The sequence below is a fragment of the Lynx rufus genome, unplaced genomic scaffold (genome assembly GCF_022079265.1).
Source record: "Lynx rufus isolate CCGP_SWC_20201006 ecotype Redwood Valley unplaced genomic scaffold, mLynRuf1.p SCAF_8, whole genome shotgun sequence".
Classification (NCBI taxonomy): domain Eukaryota; kingdom Metazoa; phylum Chordata; class Mammalia; order Carnivora; family Felidae; genus Lynx; species Lynx rufus.
This window is the reverse complement of record NW_025814896.1, coordinates 39,899,537-39,927,486: the sequence shown is the minus strand read 5'-3', so window position 1 is coordinate 39,927,486 and position 27,950 is coordinate 39,899,537. Positions and strand designations below refer to the sequence as shown.

Below are 27,950 nucleotides of genomic sequence, written 5' to 3'. Positions count from 1 at the left end.
CTCCAGAAAGCTTAAAATCTTACAGCTGCACAAAATACACATGGGAAACAAAACCTTCCAAGACAGAGCATCTTTTAAGGTTTAATTTAACCTAAGCATGTTGCTTAAATATATTTCTGTCTACTGGCTACAAAATTCCATATTGTTAAAGATTTTTAAAAAGTATAGTATAATTCACATTTTTAAGTTACAATCTGGTGATGTTTTAATTCACTAAAATATATTTTAATAATAATTTTAATCTCATCTTAATATTTTTGCTTCATCATCATGTTTCTGTGATTTTTTATTTGAAATTGTTATTTACAGAGTTATTTATAAAAAAGTAACATTTAAAAATTTTAGAAGTAGTGTTCACTTTAATAGTGTTTTTTTTTCTTTTTCCCCCCTCTCCCATTCTGATTTAAAATGGAGAGAACAATTTCCTCTTGGAACAACAACAAAAAAATTGAATACAGCATCCCAAGATCTGTAAATAGAGACGCTGGGGACACACAAAAAAATATTTAGATATAAAACACAGATGGAGAATTTACTTGATCTCTAATGTAAAGCTTCTAAAAAATACACTTTCCTAAACAAATATAACTATTTTAAATGCATACTTCCCAAATCAGGAAAAAAAAAATACCACAAAACTACATTCACACAAAAAAAGTATATACACCTAATCGGAAAGCTTGTGTTTTCTATCCATTTTCATGGTTAACCACAAGTGAATAGGGAATTGAGGATACCTATATTTAAAAAACAGATGATCAATTAGGTTGATGACACATAGCTATATAGAGAAAAAAACACAGAAAATGTGCAGAAAGGTGTAATATGAAATATTTAACATATTTTATTTTTTAATCTCCATCTGATGACATAAATCTAATAACCAACTATCACTGCCTACTCCACAGCCCTATACTGCAAGTTCTTAAAGAAAATACCTTTCTATCAGATGTCTCAAAAGATCTTATTAGCAAGATTGAAGAATGCCTTTGTCATATCAAATATGCTCAGCTGTTTACCTCATGGTGAAGTAGTGTTAGAACCATTTAAAGATGTGTCTGACATCATTAATCTATTTGACCTCTGACCTGCAGATCTAAACTGTAACTATGGTGACCAAAGCTTGACCTTACAATGCTGAGAAACTTTAAAGCTCTGCAGTATTTTGGGTCACATTGTTAAGTTAGACAAAGGGGTAAAGAAATAATGTGACAGTTTCCTGGGAATTAAGGTCAGCAGGTCAATTGTGCTGAAGCTTTTTGTGATAAGGAAACTAGTTAATTTTTTTTTGATCTGTTGAGGTTTTTAGAATAGTAGAAGCTGTGAAACATGCAAAGAAATCAATTCTTTAAACTCTAAGGAAGTTGGAAAAAGTACAATTAGTGTTAAACATTCAGTAATATAATATACCCTACACTGTATAGATGTAATACAATATACCCCCATTATCAAGGTCTATACAATCGCAAGTAAATAATTTCATCTGCAAACTCCTGCTCTATATCAAAATTATAAAATGATCATTGTTTTAAACACAGGGACGTTCTTGTGAACAAATGCATAGTCATTTACTTTAAAATATATTAAATAAAAATTACCCACATGTACAAACAATATTATTGTCTAAGGAAAACGAATAATAAACAAAAACAACAAGCATGTAAGTATAGAGCTAGTGTTAACACCACGTAATGGTGGCTACCCCTCCTAAATATGAGCACTCTCTGTATTTAGGTGTGCTCTCGCTGCATGATTAAAGCAGAACTTCACACAGAAACTGTGAACCTCTGTTTTCAAGAGCTTCTAATTACACCAATAATAAGCTAGATTAACCTTTTCCACAAAAAGTCACGTTGTGAGGCACTGCTCCATGGATATTTATCCTTAAGCCGTGGTTATTTCTACGCTAATCATTGGAAGCCAATTATTTTTTTTACTACATATATATGTACATATATATATATCTATGTGTGTGTGTGTGTGTAGTGTGTGTGTGTGTGTGTGTGTGTGTAGTGTGTCTGCAGAAAAATAGTAAGCAAGGGAATTTTCCATATAAGCAAAGCAAATTTAAATGGCCCCCAACCAACACAATTTTAAAACATACACCCTACACAAATTCTATATACAATTTACATTTGCCATTATTTTATAACTAATAAAATCTATTTTTCTCTAAAGAATCTGGAAGACGGTGTTATAATTCAAATGTATTTCAGCTCATATTTTAATGTGAGAGAAATTACACACACATACACACACTCACAAATGTTACCAGATATATAAACACCTGGAAAAGAAAGCACACTATATATTTCTTTTATGTTTTTCATTTGAAAGTTTGGAGTCTCAGAAAGCAGAACTGCTGAAAGACTAGATACCACTTGGTGCTTTATTTTCTCATCCGTCACCTACATATCTGTTCAAAAGAATATACCAGCAATTTTTCTCCCTTATGTCCCTTAGAGACTTTAGGAGTCTTTAGAAGGTTCGAAGGAGCCTTTGGAAAGGCAAAAGATTTGAACACTTAAAAAAGAAAATTCAAGTGTGGGTCACTATAAATGAATTTTGACAGTATGCCCCTGGGAAGAGAATGCTTCTAAACAAACCACACTGGCACATAGTTATAAAGCCATGGTAGAATCAGGCATGCGCAGTAAAGAATATACAACAAACAAAACCAATGAAATCTTTTGATCACATTTTTCTGTTGAGATATGGACTAGATGAAAATAAATCCTAGGCTGAAAACTTTTTAAAGCATCAGTGGATAATAATGTGAAGAAATACCTCATGGAACCTTCCAAAAACAGGAATCTATTATCAGCAGACTGGAAGTCTAATGTAAATAAGAAATAAAGGTACAAGGGAGAGAAGGGGGACACTGGGAGGTGGGAGTAATGTTGGGAGGGACTAAACCAGAAAAACAAATGACTTAATACATTTCCCTTCTCTAATACGTCACATTTTAAAATCCGATCAGCTTTAACCAAGAATGGCTAAAAGTCTGCTACTAAAAAAGACACAAGGCCGAAGGGCTTTCAGATAGACATGTATACAGACACCAAATATCCTAAGCACATTTCATTTTCATGTTACTGTCACTGTTTCTGTTACTTGTCTCAAAATATCCTTAGTGATAATGTATCATTTTTTTAAAATACACTCACTACTGGATATAATTTGCTAATATTTTATTTAGAATATCAGTATTAATGTTCTTAAGACTCGCCAATAATTTTCACTTATACATGTGCTAACTTTGGTTTCATTTCAGTTTTTGCTAACTTTGAAAAGCTGGCATATATTTAACTTAGTTACTACTAGCAGAAACAAAATGTATCAAACCAGTAAATTAAGAAGAAACATTGGGGAAACAGAACAACTAGGAAGAAGATGTGGAGTGTTTGCATTATTGAAATCCTAAATGTGGGGCACCTGGGTGGCTCAGTCCATGGGGCATCAGACTTCAGCTGAGGTCATGATCTCACAATTCAAGAGTTAGAGCCTCATGTCAGGCTCTGTGCTGACAGCTGAGAGCTTGGAGTCTGCTTTGGATTCTGTGTCCCCCTCTTTCTCTGATCCTCCCCCACTAGTGCTCAGTCTTGCTCTCATTCAAAAATGAGTGAACATTAAAAAAATTAAAAAGTAAATTAAAAAAAAAAAACAAACAAACAGAAATCCTAAATGTGAGTGCAAGAATATGATTGGAATCCTACCTCCTAGAGTTGAAGATTCCACTTGGACCCATCTATCTGGTACATGCCAAACATTTCTGGTTGTTTCTGTTTCCATACATAGGTATTAAAATAATGCAGAAAGACTCATGCAAATGAACTGCATAATTAACAGAAGTTAGAACCTTCTTGTGGGAAGTTCAGTGGAGGAAATTGGGACATAGGATGGGACCATAACGAGGGTGCCCTTGTAAATAAAGGGAATTTATTGAGCTTTCAAATTCTAGAATTTGAGAACTGTATGCTTGTTTTCTCTTCTACTGTCATGAATAATCATTATAAATCAACCCAAGGGGGTTAAGATAGATAGAAAAGAAACATGAACAACTGCTTCTTCAAGTTTCTCTATGGTTATTAGTCTACTTAGGTTTCTAAATCTCTTGAATCAAATTTTGTAATTATCTTTTCTTAGAAAATAATATATTTCATTCAGATTCTGAATGGCACGGGTACAGCATTTTCTTATCATTTTCTTAATCTCTATAACTATATTCATTTTCTCTTTCTCATCCTTAATTTGTGTTTTGTTTTTGTTTCAAAATCAGATTTGCTAATGTCTGTAAGTTTTTTTTCTGCTTTAACTCTTATCTAGTTCCCTTCTCTTACTTTCTTCATGCTTGCACTGTTCTATTTCCTGTTCATTTTTTCTATCCTTGCTTAGTAATAAATGCATTTGAGAATATATGTTTTCTTCTGCTTACTGCTTTGGCTATGCAACGTACATTTTGGTATGTAATTATCCATATTTTGCTTACTCTAAATAGTTAAAGATAGTCTGAACTGAAATATAAAGAATGAGAAGAATTTAACTAGATGAAGAAAAAAAGGAAGAGTAATACTGGAAGAGGGAACTTACATGCAAAAGGCTTATACTGTAAGGGAGACTGGCAAAGGCCTCTTAAAAATATATAATAATCATGGGGTGCTTGGGTGGCTCAGTTGGTGAAGCATGTGACTCTTGATCTTGTGGCTGTGGGTTCAGGCCCCAGGCTGGTTGTTGAGATTCCTTCAAAATTAAAACACACACACACGCATACACCCCACAGATATACCATGAAGATTCTAAAAGCTTCTTTATTTGGTTATTTTATTACTTGACTTGATTTCTGATAATCTCAATATAGTAACTGCTCAGTAATCAAATATGTAAAATAAAGTCACAGAAATCCTAAATGTGAGTGTAAGAATATGATGCTCTCAAACACTTGATTTCTGATAATCTCAATATAGTAACTGCTCAGCAATCAAATATGTAAAATAAAGTCAATAATTAGAAAAGAACGAACTTTTTTTCTTATTTTATTACTAAGAATATAAAAAGCATGTATTCAGATAAATGCAGATGAAATATGATCAAAGTTATTATTTTTAAAGCTTACAAAAAGCTGGATTCACCCAAACATATTCCATATTCAATATAAAGAAGTTTATTATAAATTTCTCAAAGTTACAAAATATGAGGGCAGAAGTTGTAGTTAATATAAGACATGAAAGGGAAATATTTCTTATTAGACATAATTAAATATTTTTATATTTAAAAACAGTACCCTAAAAAAATCTTTTACACTTAGCAATTCCCCCACTGAGTTCAATATGTATATAAATGAATTCAGCATGATTAACATCTAATAATTGTTTAATTTTTAGGATCTTCATTTATACACTTACACTATAATGTTTTAACATACTACCACATAGACTGCATTCCTCTACAGAAAATGCTATTGTTTACCTGATAAAGCCCAAGGAGATTCTTCAGCAGTTTCTTATAAAAAAGAAACTGGTTTTTAAGTCTCCCTTGAAAGGAAATTAAATAGAAAATCCTGCATTTAAATAACACTGAGGTACTGACACCAATAGATTGAGGCCAGGAAATTCAAAGTTAAAGTTAAAGCTGGTACTCTGTCCTTAAAACAGGCTATTGTCCTGTCCCCACCCCAGCCTTGTAAATTTAATTAAACCTAAATTCTGAGCAGTTGATATAAGTGGCTCAGAAAACTATAGGAATTTTCATCCTTTAGGTGGCCTTTTGTGCTCTACTTCCTCTCACTGAGACATAAACTCTATGTACATTTTCTCTTCTCTTAAAAAAAAAAATCAGGTTAAAAAAAACCACTTTGTTTCAAGTATTCACTGTCTTCACAAACCCAAGGAAATAACTTTACCTTTAAAGTCCTTTCAGTCTCACTACTTCTAGCCTGAAGTTTCATCAAAAGGTACACTTTTGATTATTTACCATAGTGTTTTTTTATACTCTTCGACATGGAAATGCTTTTTTAAGGTGACTTTGCTTTCTAATAATTAAGTTAGACTATATAACATGAAAATTCAATTACAACTTACACATTGATACTTTCCCTCAAATCATCCTTAACCACATTAGTTTTGAAGTACTGAATAAGAATCTAATATTAAAGTTTAAAGTGACATTTTCAAAACAGCTGAGAAAAGTTAATTTCTATTTATAATTACAGTCTTGAAAATTCTATGGTAATTATTTCACACTGAAAAAATTCAACCAGGGGCACCTGGGTGGCTGAGTCAGTTGAGCATCCAACTTCGGCTCAGGTCATGATCTCATGGCTCTTGAGTTCAATCCTCCCGTAGGGCTCTGTGCTGATAGCTCAGAGCCTGGAGCCTGTGTCTGATACTGTGTCTCCCTCTTCCTTTGCCCCTCCCCACTCACACTCTGTCTGATTCTCAAAAATAAACATTAAAAAAAAACTAAATCAATAAAACAACTAGTTTTAACTTCACAAGAGTTTGTATTTCATTCTGTTCAGTATCTTAGCTTTGCCAACAATTCAAATTGATTTTCAATAGCCAAAAGAATTTTTTTTAAGTTGCACAACAATTACTTCTGAAATGATCTTTCACTTTATTCAATATGAACATATGTGGGGAAAAAATGGAGTGTATTTCTGCAATAAGTATTTATCAACTGTATTTTAGATACCTTTTTAAATGAGGATGTGGATTTGGTAAAGCACAAAGATGACATGAAATGTCTATGTTCTAAATGTACATATATATGTGTATATATATAAATGTATATATATGTATATATATGTATGTGTGTATATATACATTTATATATATATACACACATACATATATATACATATATACATACATATATATACATATATATGCATATATACATACATATATATATATATATAATTAGGGGGGGAAAGGTAAGTGAGAAATAGGACCTTATCTGCACGTGTCATTATTTATTGTATTCAAGGAACAGTATATATCATGTCATGTGATAACTAAGGCCTGAAGGTAACTGCAAATGATATCAGTGAACATAGCAAGTCAGCAGCTCCACAAGTCCATGCCTCAAGAGAAAGAATCATCAAGAAATCAAGCAAAACTGTCACAATCGACTTTGTCAGAATTCTGGGAAATAGTGGGAGGTTTATACAAACCAAGTCAGCACTAAATCAAAACAAAAGAAACTTTAAAATGCCAGAAAAGATTTGTACTATTTGTCCTTGTCCTTGTCCCAACTTCCTCCTTGTTCAAAGTGGTCTTAAAGATGGTGGCTAGCTTCCCTCATATACAACCTGGTCCTTGGTTCCAGGAGAAACACAGAAAGCCTTACTTGCAAAGAGTTATATTTATCTATTCTAACCTTCAAGGTATAGCTGGAGGAACAACACATGGCATCTGACTTTGTTCTGCCTAACTGGGAACTCACTTAGGGGGGGAAAATGGCAAGAATTCCTTGAAAATATTGTAAGGTAAACAACCCACAACTACCTGAAACAAAGGATTATGCTTGAGACATACAATTCAGCAAGAGAGATAGATAGAGAGATAGAGAGATAGAGAGAAAAGGCTGGGGAGACAGCCTTTTTGGAAAATAGGGCATGTAGATCAGGCATATATACTGGAGATTTTGAAAAGCCATGCACATGCCCAGAAAAGACCTAAAAATAAACAAATGTTTTTACCTCTTACTGATCTGTGTGCTCAGTTCAAGCAAGAAGTTGAGACTAATCCAGAGATGAGAAATGGTCTGGCAGTATTGAAGGAGAGCCCTAGCAAAAACCAATTTGTATATACTAGAAAAGATTTGAGGGGTATCTTTTCCTATTTTTTCTTTCACCTTTTTTTTCTGTTTTTTTCCTTATTCTCTCTCATTTTATTTTTTTTTTTTATTTTTTTCTGCTGCCTGATATTTAGGTTAATCTCTGGAAAGACACTAGCTGAACAGAAGCTAAAAGAATATAGACCTCAGAGATCACATGTGACAAAAAATACAGACTTCACAAAATTAAAGCTAAAAGTCACAAAACAAGTAGTTACACCTAGCAATAAAGATAAACCCAAGGAAAGAGTAAGAATCAGGTTTCTAGAGTTACCACATTATAATATTATAATTTCCAGTTTTCAACTAAAAGCCTATAAATGAGGCATGCCAAAAAAAAAGAAGAACAAGAAGAACAAGAGGAGGAAGAGGAGGAGGAAGAGGAAGAGGAAGAAGAAACAACAACTATGATCTACTAACAGAGGCAGTTAACAGAAACTGTTCCTGAGAAAGCACAGACATTGGACTTCATAGACAAAGACTTTAAATCACCTGTCTGGATAAATCAAAGGACTAAAAAAATACAGGAGTATGATATATAAACAAATGGAAAATATCAAAAAAGAGACAGAAATTATAAAAAGAAACCAAACAAATTCTGGAAATGAGAAGTACAATAACTAAAATGAAAAAAAAAATTCACTAGAGGCTTTCAAATGCAAATTTAAGTAGGCAGAAGAAAGAATCAGTGAATGTGAAGATAAATGAACAAAGCCTAAGAGAACATTGGATACAATCAAACATACCAACATATGCATAATAGAAACCTTAGGTGATGAGGAGAGAAAGAGAGAGTAAAAAGAATATCTGTAGAAATAGTGGCTAAAAATTTCCCAAGTTTGGTAAAATGCATGTACCTACACATTCAAGAGCCTCAATAAATTCCAAGAGGATAAATGCAAGGAGATCCATACAGAGACTACATGATAATCAAATTGGCAAAAACCAAGGGCAACAAAAGAATCTAGAAACTGGCAAAGGAGAAGCAACTAATCACTCAAACAAAGGATCTTCAATAAGATTAACAGCTGATTTCTCATCAGAAATCATGGAAGTCACAAGGGGAAAAAATGAAATATTTTAAAGTGCTGAAAGAACTGCCAATCAAGAATCCTGTATCTGGCAAATTATCCTTCAAAACTGAGGTTTAAAAGAGTGTGTGTGTATATATTCTATCTTTACATACATGTACATATAGATGTGTACATAAAGATAGAATATATATATATATATTTTATATTTTTATATATTTTATATATTTTATATATATATAAAGATAGAATATATATATATGTGTGTGTGTGTATATACACACACACACACACAACTATTCTATATATAGTCATATATATATATGTGACTATTAAGACAGTCTCAGAAAAACAAAAGCTGAGAGTTAATCATTAGAAGAACTGCCCTATAAGAAATGTTAAAGGGAGTCCTTTAGGCTGAAAGGAAGGATATTAGACAGCAACTTGAAACAATATGAAGAAATACAGAGCTCTGGTAAAGGTAACTACATAGCAAATAAAAAAAGCAAGTATTGCTATATTTTTGGTTTGTAACTCCTCTTTTATTTACAACAGCATTTCAAAGACAAATACATAAAACAATAATTAAGATCTATGTTAGTATTAATGGGCACACAATGCAAAAAGATGTAGTCTGTGATGACAATAACAACGTAAAGGGGAGAGCTGTTCAGGAGCAGTTTTTATATGCTATCTATCCTAAATTGATATCAATTCAAACAAGGTTCTTATAAATATAGGATTTTAATTTTAATCCCCATGGCAACCACTTAAAAAAATCTTAAAATTATACACAAAAGGAAATGAGAAGAGAATAAAAATAGCACATTACAAAAAACTAAGTAGAAAAGAAGGCATAATAGAAGACACAAGAAACAAAAAAGCTATTAGACATACAGAAAACAAGTAGAAAAATAGCAAAGGAAAGCCCTTCCCTATCAGTAGTTACCAAAAATATAAATGATTCACTCACCAATTAAAGGTCAGAGTGTGGTAGGATAGATTGAAAAACAAACAAAACAAAATAAAACAAAAAAACAAAACAAAAAAAAACTCCCAAAATGACATAATGCAACCATATTGTGTACTTACCTTAGATCCAAAGATACTAATAGGTTAAAAATTAAAATACTAGAAAAAGACATCCCATGTAATTAGCATCCAAAAGAAAGCTTAAATGGTTATACTAATATCAGATACAACATACTAAGTCAAAAATTGTAACAAGCCACAAAGAAGAACAATAGATAACCAGATGATGAATAATAGATAGATAGATACAAAAAAGGTCAATAAATCAAGAAGAAATAAAAATAATAAATATATATTCACCTAACAATAGAGACCCAAAATATACAAAGGAAACATTTACAGAATTGAAAGAACTAAACAGTAACAGTTGGAGATTTCAATATCCCACTTTCAACAATAAAAAGAACAACCAGACTTAAGGCCAACAAGGAAATAACAGGTTTTGAACAAGATTATACTCAAACTGGAATACCAGATATATATAGAACATTCCACCATCAATAGCAGAATAACATTCTTCTCAAGTGCACATGAAACACCTCCGAAATATACCATGTTAGGCCCAAAACAAGTCTCAATAATTTATAAAGATTGAAATATACAAAGTATCTTCTCCAAACACAATGGAATGAAGCTAAAAATCAGTAACAAAAGAAAGCTGGAAAATTTACAAATACATAAAGATTAAACAACATAATCTTAACCAACAACTAGATTAAAAAGAAATCACAACAGAAACATAGAAAAAATTTTGAGATAAATGAAAATAAAAAAAAACATACTAAAAATTTTTGGAAACAGTACTCAGAGGGAAATTTACCCTGAAAATATATTAAAAAAATAAACTTCAAGTCAGTAACTAATTTTACATCTTAAGGAAGTATAAAAACAATAGCAAAGCAAAACCACGGCAAGGAGAATGAGGTAAATAATAAAGATCATTGCTTAGATAAATGAAATAGAGAATAGAAAGAGTCAATAAAATCAGAATTTAGAAAACATCAACAAAAATTATAAACTTTAGTTAGACTGAAAAAGAAAAATACTAATAAATGAATAAAATCAGAAATGAAAGTGGGGACATCATTACCAAACCTAGAGAAATAAAAATAATTATAAAAGGATACTATGAATAACTGTGTACCAACAAATTGGTTAACCTAGATGAAATGGACAAATTTCTACAAATTCATAAACTACCAAAACTGACTATAGAAGAAATAGAAAGTCTCAATAGACCTATGACAAGAGATTGAATCAGTAATGAAAAACCTCCCAACAAAGAAAAGTCCAGGATCATTTGGCCTCACTGGTGAATTCTACCAAACATTTAAAGAACAATTAACACCAATACTTAACCTCTTTCAAGAAATAGAAGAGGAATGAAGTGACCTCCTTCTGTAAGGCTGGGATTACTCCAAACCTAAGCCAGACAAGGACACTATTATGATTATAGATGCAAAAAAAGTTCAGTAAAATACTAGCAAACCACACCAATAGCACATTAAGAGGATTATACACCATGACCAAATGGGATTATCCCAAGAATGTGCAGATGGTTCAACTTAAGAAAATCAATCAATGCAATATATCATATTACAAGTACAAAGGAAAAAAACAACACATGATCATCTCAATTGATGCCGAAAAACCATTTGACAAAATCTAATAGCCTTTCTTGATTTAAAAAAAAAGTCAGAAAACTGGGAATAAAAGGGTACTTGCACAAAACGATTAAGAACATTTATGAAAAACCTATAGCAGGCATCACCACTGCTATTCAACATTGTAAAAGTTCTAGCCAGAGTACCTAGGCAATTAAAAGAAATAAAAAGCATACCTATTGGAAAAGAAGCAGTAAAACTATCTGTATTTGCAGATGACATGATCTTACATATATAGAAAATCCCAAAAAAACCCACATAAAAATTTGCTAGACCTAACAACTGAGTTCAACAAATAAAAGCATTATAAAAATGAGCAATCATTAATAAACAATCCAAAGAGGATATAAGAAATCAAATCCACTTACAATAGCATCCAAAATAATAAAATACCTGGAAATAAATTTAACCAAGAGGTGAAAGATTTGCATAATGAAAACTATAAAAATTACTGAAAGAAATTAAAGAAGATACAAATAAATAGAAAGATATCCTGTATTAATGGATTGAAAGTTTTAATATTAGGGTACCTGGGTGGTTCAGTCAGTTGAGAATCCAGCTCTTGATTTTGGCTCAGGTCGTGATCCCAGGGTTGTGGGACTGGGCCCCACATTGGGCTCTGTGCTGAGCATGGAGCCTGCTTAAGATTCTCTCTCTTTCTCTCTCTCTCCCTCTCTCTCTCTCTTTCTCCCCTCCTCCTGCCCCTCTTCCTTGCTCATGCCCTCTCTCAAAAAAAGAAAGAAAGAAAGAAAGAAAGAAAGAAAGAAAGAAAGAAAGAAAGAGTCTTAATATTATTAGAGAGCAATATATCTATAATATTGCTATAAATTCAATGTAATCCCTATCAAAATTCCAATGGCTTTTTTTTTGCATAATTGGAAAAGTCAATTCTCAAATTCATATGAAATTGTAATGGGGCCTCAAATAGCTAAAATAGCATTGAAAAGGTAAAACAAAATTGCAGGAATCACATTTCCTAATTTCAAGACACAGTAACCCAAACTGTGATAGGGGCATAAGATAGACTTATTGATCAATTGGATAGAACGGACAGTCTAGAATTAAACCTGAACATCTATGGCTAATTTGAGTTTCAACAAGAGTGCCAAGCCCATTCAATGTGGAAATTTGTCATATTTTCAACAAATGTTACTGGGACAACTGGTTATTCATATGCAAAAGAATTAAGTCAGACCTTACCTTACACCATATATAAACTTTAAGCCCACATGGATAAACTAAATATAAGAGCTAAATCCATAAAACTCTTAGAAGAAACTATAAGAGTATATCTTTATGATTTTGAATTTGGCAATAGATTCTTAGTTGTGACACCAATAGCACAAACAACAAAAGAAAAAAAATAAATATAATTGAACTTGCTCAAAACTAAAAATTTTTGTGCAAAGAAGAATATCAAGAATGTGAAAAGACAACCCACAAAATGGGACAAAATATCTGCAAGTCAAAAATAAAAAGACAAATAATCCAATCAAAAATGGGCAAAATTTGAGTAATCATTTGAGCACTTGAGTAATCATTTTTACAAAGATAAAATGGCAAACAAGCACAAGAAAAGATGCTCAACATCTAGGAGTCATTAGGGAAATGCAATTCAAATCCACAATAAGATACCATTTCACATACCACTAGGATGGTATAACCAAAAAAGTAAAATAACAAGTGTTGATAAAGGGGTAGAGAAATTGAAACCTGGTGAGAATATAAAATGTTACAACCACTGTGACTCCTGAAAAAGTCAAACACAGAATTATGATGACACAGCAATTCCATGGCTAGGTATATACACCCAAGAGAATAAAAACTATGCCTACACAGAAACTTATACACCAATGTTTATAGAAACATTATTCATAACAGCAAAAAAGGAGAAACTAGCCAAATGATCATCAACAGATGAATGAATAAAGTTTGGTATGTGTGTGTGTGTGTGTGTGTGTGTGTGTACACACACACACACACACACACACACACACAAAGAATATTATTCAGCCATAAAATAAAAAGTAAAGTGCTGATACATGTTAGTATATGAACCTCAAAAACATTATGATAACCGGAAGAAGACAGACACAAAACATATGATCCCATTTATATAAAATACACAGATTAGCAAATCCATAGAAACAGACTGCAGACTGATGGTTGCCAGGAGCTGGGGGAGGGGGGAGAAATGTGGAATAATTGTTTAATGGGTATGGGTTTCCTTCTGAGGTGATGAAATGTTTTACAACTAGACAGAGGAGATGATTGCACATTATGAATGTACTACATGCCATTAAATTGTTCATTTTAAAAAGATCAATTTTATGACAGTGACCAGTATGTAGTAAGTTATTATTACTACAGTATATATTTTTGCACACCAAAATTCATTACTTAGAGTTATGAAAACTCAGATATTCCAGAATGGAATCTTAGGATTCTGTCTTGTGGAAAGAATTACATAGAACATTACAGAAGTTGACACCTGGCCTACTGGGCACATCATCAATACTAAAGTTATAAACATGACCTTTATTAAGCAGCTAGAAAAGGAAGCAAAATGTGCAGATAAATCAGCAGTGTCAATAAAGGGGATCTAGAAAATAAACTTGTGCTGGGAACGCACAAAGAAAATAAAAGGTTAAGGTGAGCTGTGGACAAAACATAAGAAGACTAAATGTCAGAAAGATGCAGTAGAAAGAAGCATGCATTCCTATCTACTGAGCTTTTTTTCTCCCCTAGTCCCAGATTAGCTCCAGGCTCCTGTTTTTTGGCGTCTGCTCAGAAGCCTTCATAGTTTCTAGACAGCTGCCTAGTCCTCAGACCATTCTGACAAAAATGGACTGAGAACCGTATTAGGCAGTTAAATTATTCTGCGCATCCTTTCTACCTACAGAAACTGAAAGATTGGATCTTTAGGAAAAACAAGGGAAGTGCTAATAGATCTAGTTTTGAGGTATGAGGTTTTCATCCTTAAGTATCAATCATTCAGTTAAGAGTGCATTTTTAATTCACTAAAATTTAATTCCATAAAAAATATGAGTCATGTATCATGTGTCCAGATCCATTCTAGATTTCAAGACAAGGGCTGAGAACTTAGAAGGGTTATACAAAGCCATGACAACATGTTCCAGCGAGAAAAACACACAGAGAGTAGAAAAGGGGTCAGAGTCTCCATTTCCTTGTGCCATAAAGGAATACTGACAACCCTGACAAATATGGAGGGTTACAATGAGGGCATTCTTAAGAAGTAGAATGAAAAGTATTCAAAAACCATTATAGGATGGTCTAGGGATGGCAAATACCCTTCCCTCCTGGAAGCAGTGATCATAACACCCCATCTCATTAAACCTGGATGTGACCTCAGAATACTTAATAGTCCTCTGGGAGCCACCATGAATAGATCAGCCTTGGCACATGAGTACATAAGTAGATAGTATAAATGAGAGTAATTATTATTACTGAAAACTGAAAATGTGAATTAGATTTCCCAAATGTCTTCAGTATCACTATAGCCCCTGCCAACCAAGAAAGGCCAAGAGGACACATGTTTCAGACCTTAGTTCAGCAGCTTCCATCCTGTCCAGGAGCCATTTTCTTCTTATTACTTCCCCAAATCAAGGACATCTGCTAGAATTAAGTAATAATTGCTAGACTCTATTGAGTGTGACCATAAGCCAAGCAGCAAGCAAACAATTGTCATACCTTACTTATATCAAATATAGGGAAAACTACAGGATGGGATATCCTAAACATAGTTTTTCTGAAATGCTTTTCTAAAAGAAATGATGCCTGATCACAGCAGTAACTAACGGCAAAGAGGACTTCATAGTTTGCAACTGAATTTAAGAACCACAATAATTCATTTGTTCTTTCTAACAACCCTTTGAGGGTGGTGGGGCAGCTGCTAATATCCCCAGGAGAGATGAAGTGACTCACCCAAATTCTTGTTACAAATAGTGCAAGGTATCAAACCTTCCTCCAGATTCTGAACACATTACACTTGACTTCCAGATATAAAGAAAGTTGAGCAATTTAATGATTACTGCCTAAACTCCTTTCCTGAGATCTGGCTTGCCCTTGGTTTTTGTACATGAACTCTGAAAGAATCTCCTGCAGAGGCTTACTTATATTCTCTTAAACTAATGCAAAAACTTCCAAGCACTAATGCACAATTAAAAATCTAATGCAAAATTTCCAAACAATAGCGCTTAAAAAAAATCATCTGCAAGGTAGTAAGGAGCAGTGGGTAAAAACTGGGGTTCTAAGTTAGAGCTAGTCAATCTAGATATGTAGCCTCATTGCAGTACCGTGTGACGTTGGGCAAGTTTTTAACCATTTTGTTCTATGCTGTAGAAGAGGGATAATGGCATTAGCTACCTCACAGGGTGTTGAATAAAATTAATATGAGAAGTAAAGTGTTTAGGAAGTGACCTGGGACATAATACATGCTCAGCAAATGAAAATTGCATTGAGCCAAAAATCTGCTATCTTATAAACTGTCCCCAGGACTAAATTAATGTATTTGAGCAGTTGTATTAACGCTTTTGAAGTCCCAGTATGGCATTCAGTTCACTGTTTACTCCTTTACTGTACTATGTCCTCTATACATGTAACAACACCTGTCACTTAAAAGTAAACTAAATTGTTATAAAGTATTGTTTCTCTTTGAAACTGATCCTTTACTTCCATATTTCACTCTTTTTCTCCTCAAACCTAAAATGGTCTTTGCTTTTTAAAATGAACGACTTTCCCATTTTAGGGGAAAAAAATACATCACACCTGCAAAGATAACTTGAATATTTCAAAGAACTAAGCCTGGCATCTTTAAGAATATGATACATATAAGTCAGGGAAATGGACTTGTGTGAGATCAGTGAAGATCCAAATTTTTTTGGACAAAAACGGCCTCTGGCCATTTCCCAAAATCTCAAGAGCACTGCCTTCTTTGCAAGTTTATTTGTATGAACCTTATCAGTATCAAATGTACTCACATATTTACTGTGCGCCTTACTTGACAGATGAACAGCAACTGCTCTCTGTCCAAGTTCACCAGCAGTAAAAGCCAGCGGTAGTTCATCAGTTGTTTGCAACCTGCAGTTCTAAGAATAAGGCAGTGAGAACCACATTTTATGGTTTTATAAGCTGTATTTAGCAAACTGAAGATTACCCCGAGGAATCCCTTCATTTAACCTAGAAATATTTGTGAATAGAATCACTTTTTCTTTATTTTCTTTTATTCTAGAGGCCACTGCTACTAGAAATATGACCAAATTAAGAAAGGAGTTTAACAGTTTCAACTTTGACTTAAATTCTATACAGAAATTTTATATTAATATAATACACTATATCTTTATACACTGCAAAACTGTTAATCCTTTAAAAGTTTTATTATACTAATAAGCATTCAACACTGATGAAAAGGCACTGATAAAAACACAGAAAAGTATTAAAAATAAATTAATAGTCACCTATAATCTGTATTTTGTTTAAAAGTACTAAGGGGTGCCTGGGTGGCGCAGTCGGTTAAGCGTCCAACTTCAGCCAGGTCACGATCTCGCGGTCCGTGAGTTCGAGCCCCGCGTCAGGCTCTGGGCTGATGGCACAGAGCCTGGAGCCTGTTTCCGATTCTGTGTCTCCCTCTCTCTCTGCCCCTCCCCCGTTCATGCTCTGTCTCTCTCTGTCCCAAAAATAAATAAACGTTGAAAAAAAAAATTAAAAAAAATAAATAAATAAAAGTACTAAAATAGTTTTAATACATAGACTTTGATACATCAGATTGCTGCTCCTGGTGATTAAGAATGCCAAGAATTTACATTATCTAATAGGTCAGTAGACTATTACTGTGAAAAACTGTATTTCCCAAAGATGACTGCAACAGTATCTCCCAGTTCTAATATTCTTCTTACAATGTGACTTTGACACTCCTCCCATGGAGAAGTGGACATCTATGTTCCCTCCTCTCAAATCTGGATGGATTTTTGATTAATTGAAGTAATACTAAGTGACTATTGAGAACAAGTTTTTAAAATGTGATGTATTTCTCCCTGTTTCTCTTGAGACATTAGAATCCCACCATCATGCCATGAAGAAGACTGTACAGTCCAAAAAAACAAAAGCCTGCACAGTCCAAGTAGAAGCCCACTTGGGGAAGGAGGTCTAGAGAACACAGCCCTGACTGAGCTTTTAGAAGTCACTAGTAATTCTGTGAGTGAATTATCTTGAAAGTAGATTCCCCCAGCCCTCCAGTGAGGGCATCATCCCAGCTGATGCCACGTGGACAGAGATGAACTCTTAATTATTGAGATTCATGAACAAAATACATTATTGTTTTTATTTTAGGGCACTAAGTTTTGAGCGGTTTGTTATGAGGCAATAATGATCTACTTAAACTAATAGAATGAACTACAATAACTGAAATAGTAAGAACTTATGGGGTAACATTGTTAATAAAAGTTTTAAATGTAATATCTCAGTTAAGTCTCACAATAACCCCATGACACAGAGAATATTACTCCCAATTGATATGTAGCGATATTCACATGCACGCACACACACACACACACACACACACACACGTGAAATAATTCATCCACAAATTAATCAACCCTGCTTGGACAAGTGGTGGAACTAGGCTAGTAACCAGGAGGTCTGGCTACAAAGTCAATGCCCTTAACCACAACACCAGGCAATTAGGAGAACATTCCACTTAGTTAAGATCTGACACTTATTCTTGAGGTACAACGGAATCGGTATCTGCTGCCCTCAAGCCCTGCTCAACCACACTCTTCTCTCCCTAATGAAAAAGACACACAACCAGATGGACTACTCCCTCCCCAAAACTGATCAGAGTTTATTGTCATAAAAGAATTTTCTCCAACCCCAGTAATTCTAAAGCTGGGATGGAAAATAGCTAACCTTTACCAAAGATTTTTCTTTTAAATAAAACTTTTATATTGAAAACAATACATATTTACTATTAAAACAGACTAAAACAAACTGTAAAGTTCAGATAAGTATAAATTAAAAAAAACTCATAATGGTACTCTCAGAGATAACCACTGTTAACATTTTATTTCCTTCCTTTTTTTATTTTTCCATTTGTTTTTAATATCATTGAAATGTACAGTTTCATATCCTGATTTTCTCACAATTATATAATCAGTTTATTTCTGTGTCTTTCATAAAAACCTTTGAAATCATTTTTAAATGGTTACAAAAGGATCATCTGCATAGATCTAGCATAATTCACATTTTATTTGATGGACATCTGGTTGACTCCATTTTCTTTCCTGTTATAAATAATTCTGCAATGAACATCTTTTTTTTATAATTTCCTGAAGATAACCTCCTAGAGTAGAAATTACTTAATTAAAAATATATGGATTGTTAAGGCCCTTGATACATATTTCCAGAAAGTTACTGTGCTACACTCCCAGTCACAGTTACACTTCACTCTACCCTACATTACTTATCATTTAAAACAGTACTTTGTAATGTAATAGGTTATGAATAGTATTTCTATTTTTCATTTTATTGATTACTTGTACAGGAGATTCAAAATGATCTTAAGAAAACATAATTATTGATATAATAATTCTAAAACAATACATTAGGAGAGTAGAAACTACTTTTTATTTAGCACCAACTTTGTTCTTAGCATCTATTTAGGCCCTATATAAAAACATTTAATCTGCATGACAACACTAAAAATTAAGAATTTTTTTTCTTCTGAACCACAGTTCAAGAAGCTGAAATTTAGACAGACTGACTTACTAGGTTAAGTTACAGAGGGTCCATGCTGGGAATCCAAATCTAGATCTAGACGCCAAAACTTATGCTCTTTCTATAATTTTATAGTACCCATTGGGCTAATGGATGATTGCAGTAGACAGGTAATAAAAATTATAGATAATTCTAATTAATTATCTTTATTCCACTTTAACTAATACATAGATGTCTATGGGAACAGAACTGTCTTCCAAATCATATTTTCTGAAAGATAATGAAATAATTGTTCTCATTTTTGACACATGGGTATGAGGTAAGGAAATTAATGAATTAAAAAATTACTGTTCATATACAGCAACAGTTCACAAATTTGGTTTCAGGACTCCTTTATATTCTTAAAAATTAAGTTCTTCAAAGAGCTTTTATTTACGTAAGTTATAGTTCTCAATGTGTAATTTGTTAGAAACTGAAACAAATATTTAAAAAACTTATGAATTCATTTTAAATAGTTTTTAAATAAACATTTTTATGTTTATTTTATGTTTATTTAAATAAACATTTATTTTTGGGAGAGAGACAGTGCACAAGCGGGGGAAGTGCAGAGAGAGAGAGAGAGAGAGAGAATCCAAAACAGGCTCCTGAGCTATCAGCACAGAGTCCAATGCAGGGCTCGAACTCACAAACTGTGAGATCATGACCTGAACAGAAGTCAGACGTTTAACTGACTGAGCCACCCAGGGACCCCCAAAAACTTATAAAAGCATTTAAAAACAACAATAACTCAATATACATCTACATTAAAAAGCATATTTTATGGGAGGGAAAGCTATTTTTTAAACAAACAAAAGACTTATTCAGAAGAGTAGCATTGTATTGCATCTCTGCAAATCACATTAATGTCTGACCTAAAATAACTGGGTTCCTAGTTTTGCTTGGCATTTTCAATTTGCTGTGATATCACAGGTCATGTAGTCTCTGTGAGACTCCACACATATGAAAGAATGAAAGTGAAAAGGAAAAATAACATCTTAATACCATTATAAAAACAGTTTCAATCTTACAGATCCTATGGAAAAGTCCCCACATCACTTTAAAAACTGCTAGTATACACTACATAAAAGGTTGCTAACCGGTTAAAATTCAGTAAGATAAAGAAGACTTTAAAATCTGTATACATTGCTATAAAAAAAAATGATTTTCTGAATTAGACACAAAAGGTACAAATTTTTAAGTTATTAAAACATTTTTTTATTAAAACAAAGGTAAAAAGAAAAGCCATAGGTTGGCAGAAGACACTGTCAACACAACTTTATAATTATTATTAGGAAAATATTTTTAAAACTGCTACAAATCAGTAAGAAAAATACAAGTAACTCAGGAGAATACAAGACAAAGAACATAAATCAGGTATTTCACAGAAGAGAAAACCCAAAGGGCCTATAAATATCTGAAAAGGTATACAACTGAGAACAGAAAAATGCCAAGGAATACAACAAAGAGCACCATTTCGTGCTCATTAGGTTGGTAACCACAAACAAAAGCCCCGACAATTAAGGACTCATATACTACTGATGAGAATGTAACAACCACTTTAGAAATACAGCAGACACTGTTGATTGCCTACATGCCATCCACTTTCCCTCTTGCTTCCTAACAGCATATTTTCTTCAGGTGTTTATTTCCTTTCAATAACATTTTTCAAGGGAAACCGGCCCTGTCCCCAGCCAACCATCATGCTCTTGTCTAGCTTTAAGTAAGTAATCAACTTAGGCATTAACATGTGATTCATTTTTAACCAATGAGTTAGGAGAAAAACCTGGGGGAGTAAGTTCCCAGGAAAAGTTTCCCTGACCTTCAAAAGAAACACAGAGAGAGAGAGGGCTCAAATAAATAAAATCAGAAATAAAAGAGGGGAAGTTACAACTGATACCAAAGAAATGCAAAGGGTCACTAAGACTACTAAAAAAAATTAAGTTCTAACAAATTGGTCAACCTGGAAGAAATGGATAAATTCCTAGAAACAATCTTCCAAGACAGAATCTTGAAGAAAAAAATCTGAGGAGACCAATTACTAGCAAGGATATTAATCAGTAATCAAAAACTTCCTAAAAATGGGATTCCAGAACTAGATAGCTTCACAGAATTCATTCAGTGAATTCTACCAAACCTCCAAAAAAGACTTAGTACCTATCATCCTTCATAAACTCTCCCAAAAAATCAAAGAGAGGAAACATGTCCAAATTTATTGTTAAAAGCTAGCATTACCTTGTTACCAACACCAGACAAGGACACCATTAATAAAAATAAAAAAAAAATCAGGCCTTATATTCCTGATCAACATAGATGCAAGAATCCTCAACAAAATGTCAGCAAACCCAATTCAACAATACATTAAAAACAACACACACATGATCAGAGGGATTTATTTCAGGGATTAAAAGATATTTCAACATCTGAAAATCAATCAACATGATACACCACATTAACAAAATGAAGGATAAAAATTATATGGTCATCTCAATGCAGAAAAACCATAAGACAAAATGCAACATCTGTTTATATAATAAAAACTCTTAACAAAGTGGGCATAGACAAAACGTACAACATAATAAAATCCATATATAACAAGCCCACAGCTAACATCATACTTCATGGTGAAAACCTGAAAGCTTTTCCTCTAAAATTGGGAGCAAGACAAGAATACACACTATTGCCACTTTTACTCAACACAGTGTTGGAAGTCCTAACTGGTGCAATTAGTCAAGAAAAAAAAAATAAATAAAAGGCATCCAAATTGGAAAGGAAGAAGTAAGACAGTTAATATATATGAATAACATGATTTTGTGTGTATAAAACCCTAAAGACTCCACTAAAAAAACATCAGAACTAATAAATAAATGCACTAAAGTTACAGCATACAAAATCAATATGCAAAAATCCATCACATTCTTATACACTAGCAATAAGCTATTACAAGAAGAAAACAATTAAGAAAACAATCCCACTTACAATTACATCAAAAAAAGTATAAAATAGTTAGAAATAAATTTAACCAAGGAAGTGAAAGACCTGTACACTGAAAACTATGAGACACTGACGAAAGAAAGTAAAGGAGAAACAAATAAATGGAAACATATTTCATGCTCATGGATTGGAAGAATTAATACAGTTCAAATGTCCATATTATCCAAAGCAATCTATAGATCCAAAGCAACCCCTATCAAAATTCAAATGGCATTTTTCACAGAAAGAACAAACAGTTCTAAAATTTGTATGGAACTACAAAAGATTCCAAATAGCCAAAGCAATCTTGAGAAAGAACAAAGCTGGAAATATCACACTCCCTGATTTCAAAGCTATCATGATCAAAATAGCATGGTATTGGCATAAAAACAGACATACAGATCAACAGAAAAGAATAGAGAACCCAAAAATAAACCCATGCAATTATGGTCAATTTATGACAAAGAAGGCAAGAACATACAATGGAGAAAAGACAGTCTCTTCATTAAATGGTATTGAGAAAACTAGACAGACACATGCAAAAAACTGAGACTGGACCACTATCTTATGCCATACACAAAAATTAAAATGGATTAAAGTCTGGACTGTAAGTCCAGAAACATAACTCCAAAGAGAAAACAACAGCAGTAAGCTCATTGACATCATTCTTGGTGATATTTTTTTGGGGGTCTGACTTTAAAGGCAATGGCAAAAAAAAAAGCAAAGATAAACAAATGTGACTATATTGAACTCAAAGCTCTACACAGTAAAGGAAACCGTCAACAAAATAAAAAGGCAACCTACTGAATGGGAGAAGATATTTGCAAATCATATATCCAATAAGGGGTTAATATCCAAAATAATACACAAAGAACTCATACAGCTGAATAACAACAACAAATCCCAAACAATCCAATTAAAAATGGGCAGAAAATCTGAATAGACCTTTTTCCAAAGACAAACAAATGGCTCAACATCAGGTCATTGCAAATCAAAGCCACAATGAGAGATCATTTCATACCTGTCAGAATGGCTATTATCAAAAAGACAAGAAATTACAAACATTGGCAAGAATGTGAAGAAAAAGGGACCCTCTTGGACTGTTGGTGGGAGTGTAAATTAGTGCATCCACTATGGAAAATATTAAAGAAGCTCCTCAAAAAAGTAAAAATAGAACTACCTTATGACCCAACAATTCCACTTCTCCGTATTTATCCAAAAAAAAAAAAAAAAAATTAAAACACTAATTCATGTAGGCATATGCACTCCTGTGTTCACTGCAGCATTTCTCACAACAGCCAAGATATTGAAACAACCAAAGTATCCATCAATGGATGAATGAATAACAAAGATGAAGTATATATACACAATAGAATATTATTCAGCCATAAAAGAATCTTGCCATTTGTGGCAACATGGATGGACCTTGAAAATATTATGCTCAGTGAAATAAGTCAGACACATAAAGACAAATACTGGATGATGTCACTTATGTGTGTAATCTAAATTATACATCAATTTTAAATTTTTTTTTTTTTTTCAACGTTTATTTATTTTTGGGACAGAGAGAGACAGAGCATGAACGGGGGAGGGGCAGAGAGAGAGGGAGACACAGAATCGGAAACAGGCTCCAGGCTCCGAGCCATCAGCCCAGAGCCTGACGCGGGGCTCGAACTCACGGACCGCGAGATCGTGACCTGGCTGAAGTCGGACGCTTAACCGACTGCGCCACCCAGGCGCCCCTCTAAATTATACATCAATTTTAAAAAGATGAAGAAAAGAAATACAGAGATACAATGACTCTGGCTGTTATTTTGTCTGTATGTGATTTTGTAACCATGAGGAAAGCAAGCCACTGAATCAATGAATTAACCAAAACTAGAGCAGCCCTACCTCTAGACTTCTTGTCATGTGGAAAATTTCTTTATTTAAGCCACTTTGAACCTCCCTGTCTGTTATCTCCTGCTGAAAGCACTCTAACAAAGAGAATTTTGCAATATCTAGTATAGTTACCTATACCTATAGTCATCCCCTAAGACCCACAAATTCCACTTCTGTGTATATAAGCCAGAGGACCTCATCCACATGGAGTAGGACATATGTAACAGAATGTTCCCTGTAGTCTTATTTATACAGGGGTACAACCTACTCTAAAACAACAAGCTAAAAGAAGCCTAGCTCACTGTGGGGAGACCCATGCCCACCCTGAAGTACCTATCTGGACTTTTACACAAGTGAGAAATAAACGTCTACATTGTTTAAGCCTCTCTTACTTTAAGTTTTTGATGACTCACAGCTGTTCCTAAGTTTAATTAAACAAAAATAAAAACACAGACTAAAAACATACCACCAAATTCATAACAGTGGATGCCTCTGGGAAAAGAAAGAGATAACTGGATAAGAGAGGAAACTAAGCATGCTTCAACTTTATTATTTTTTTTACATTCTACTTTTAATTAAGAATGTAAAGCAATAATTAATTAAAATAAATTAAATGTTAACCTTTGTTAATTCTAGGTGATGCACACTCTATTGTGTTATTCTCTGTACTTCCCTGTGTTTAACTTCTCAAAATAAATGGATTACATAGACAAAAGTTTACCAAAAAAAGGGGGGGAAAGGTGGGGAGGGAGGAAAGGAATGAAAAGAAATGTTCTCTGTCCCAAAAAGAAAGAAAATGGGCTCCTTCTGTGTTTACAAATTAAACACTATCAAGATCCAATTTATCTTCTATTAAATTAAAGACTGACATTACCCAATGTTGTGGAAGGTGCAGGGACTAGGAGAACACATCCTTTCTGAAGGGCATTATTATAATTACAGCAAATTCATTAAAAGATTGTCAGCTCTACGAACTATCAACTTTACCTCAAAGAAGTTATCTAATAATTTTGATGAGCACAAAGATTTAGTTAGAAGCATTTTCATCATAATTTCACTTATAGTCTTGAGAAGTTAAAAACCACACAAATGGCCAGCACGATAGACTAGTTACATTGATTACTTCCTGTGCAAATGATGGAATACTATGTTACTATGTTCCCATAACAGCTGAAGATATCTGTGTATATTTGATAATGCAGAGACAAGGTCACAAATTTCTTAAGTGAAAAGAAATTATAAATCAAATAAATTATAAAACAATAAATATTTTCCTAATTTTATTTTTTGCATATAGACGTAAGTTCTAAACATCTGATTGGCTTAGTACCACCCAATGTTGATACTGGGAATTCACATTATCTTTATTTTCCTCTTATCATTATTTTCTAACTTTCCACAACAAATGACTAAACAGTGTCATTTAATGGCTGTAAGTAAACTATAAAGTGAATTGTAACAGTTGATTGCAACCAGTCTGATGGAAATGGACAGTATTGGTCAATTCATTTCTTATCATTACAAAATACATAAGTGGTTCATAATAGCATTGTCTTCTGAGTCATTCTGTCTCCTCTCTTAAACAACCTTCATTCATTTTTAAATAAGTTATAAGCATCCCATGTGAGACATACTGAGGGAAAAAGTACAATTGGGACATATTCTACCAAAATCAATCCTTGGGACTGATAGGACAATCAGTGGTTTTCCTTAACTGATGAGTAAAGAACTTTGTTTGTTTACCAATGAAGGATATTGTTTATAAAGGACAAGTCAAAAGAAGAAATGAGGTTCAGAAGAGCCAAATGTAAATAGAAATGCATGATAGGATTCTGGCTCACTATATGGTAAATGACACATCCTAAACTGGTATAACTTTTTTCTTAATATTTTCTTTCATTACATTCTGATACAAATTACAGGGGCACCTGGGTGCTCAGTTGGTTAAACATCCGACTCCTGATTTTGGCTTATGTCATGATTTCACAGTTCATGAGTTTGATCCCCGAATTCTTTCTCTCTCCCTATTTCTCTGCCCCTCCCCAACTCGCACCTTATTTCTCTCTCTCAGTCTCTCTCTCTCTCTCTCTCTCTCAAAATAAAACAAACAAACCCAAATTACAATGAACTCTTAATACCATAGAATTTTTATTCCATGTCTAAAACCTATACATTTATTCTGGTTTCATATTTTGAATGACTCTGTTTCCTCTACATCTTTACAACGTCAGACTACAAGTTAATCTGGATACAAAGTAGAAGCCTTTGAAAGCTTCCCCATATTCCTAATGGCTATGTGGGTGATTTGACTGTGACATATGGCCTCACACACATATCCCTCTTTCATAGTCATGGCTTATTTGGACCATACTAGCTTTCTCAGCAAGTGTCAGCTTTCAACCTCCTAACGCAGATGATTTCCTTGCCACACAGAGAAGACCCTTCTTCAGTCAAGGGATTGCAATCCAAGATGCAGAATAATGGCTTGGGAGTCTCATAGACACTTCTGTAAACTTAGAACCGGCAGCTTTGGGAAAGCCTCAACTTTCTTCCCTGGGAAGGCCTAATAAGGGAAGGAGCAGAGTCAGGTCATATTTTTTAATACCCCAAATTAGTAACATCTCCATATTTGAAAACCCTTTCTCCTCTGCAATCAAATTTTATTATTCTAGTCTATGCTAAGCTTTCTACCGTGCTTTTCATACTATCATCATTATTGGAATAATAAATAGTCTCATTATAGTGACGGTATTATTTTGCTCAAATCTCTGAACTCTTCTTCCTCACTGGCCTCTATAATTTAGCAATCTCCTCATTCTTCCCCAAAATTAGATACAAGGATGGATGAGGGCAACATGCATTCCCAATATTCTTAGAAAATTTCCTCTGTTATCCTTGCTTGCGCTTACCACCAAAGTAACTAGTAAAGAGTTCAAAATCTACTTTCTATGGCTCTCTTCCCCTCAAATTGGCATATTATTCCTATCTCAATGACTCTGATTTTCTCCTTAATATCTCTTCAAAAACTTTCCTTGCTTAGCTGCTATCAGTCTCATTTCAAATATGGCTTTTTAGCCCAGAGTGCATTGGCTAAATTGTTCCTGACCTTCTCATCCACAGACTAAGAACAGGTTTCTTTGCCATTTCTTTGGGATTGCTTTGAAATCTATATCTAGCTGTCATGAGATGGCTTGGGTCCATCTTAATCTATATGTGAGTGGACACAGCAACTTGAGGAGGTTGGTTATAAAGTCTTTGGGAAACAAATAATAAGTCAAAATGACCAGACTGATAACACATATCTTATCATCCAATAAACATTTGTTGAAAAGTAGTGGGAAGACACAAGGCAAATTAGACATCCAACTTGAGGGGCCTCCTTATATTGCCTGTTCTACCTTCTCATTCTCACCCCTTTCATTCTGAGTGTTTACTGAATAGCAAAAGCTTACTTAGACAACCTCACCACTCATTCCTCCTCACCAGCTAATGCAGACACTTAGTTGGAAATAAAACCAATCTAAACAAAATAAAGAGGATGCTAGTAAGTTGGATCAACTGCATTAAACGCTACAACCCTTCTGAGCCTGAACAGCATCTGCTTCTCTTAGAACCAGAGATACGACCTTAACACCATCTTCAGAGTGTCCCAAACAAGCTTTTGGACTGGCACCTGCTATGCAATTAGTAGATACCGGCTGTATTCGAATGGAGATGGTAATACTGTTTTGTAAGTCAAGAAGACAGGATACAAATATGATTTAAA

General features: G+C 33.6%; 1 protein-coding gene across 1 annotated transcript in view; it reads right to left on the bottom strand.

The window, feature by feature from the left end:
* Window positions 1-27,950, bottom strand: part of MACROD2 (mono-ADP ribosylhydrolase 2) — a 2,039,958-nt gene that overhangs the window by 1,623,903 nt on the left and 388,105 nt on the right. The window lies entirely within an intron of this gene.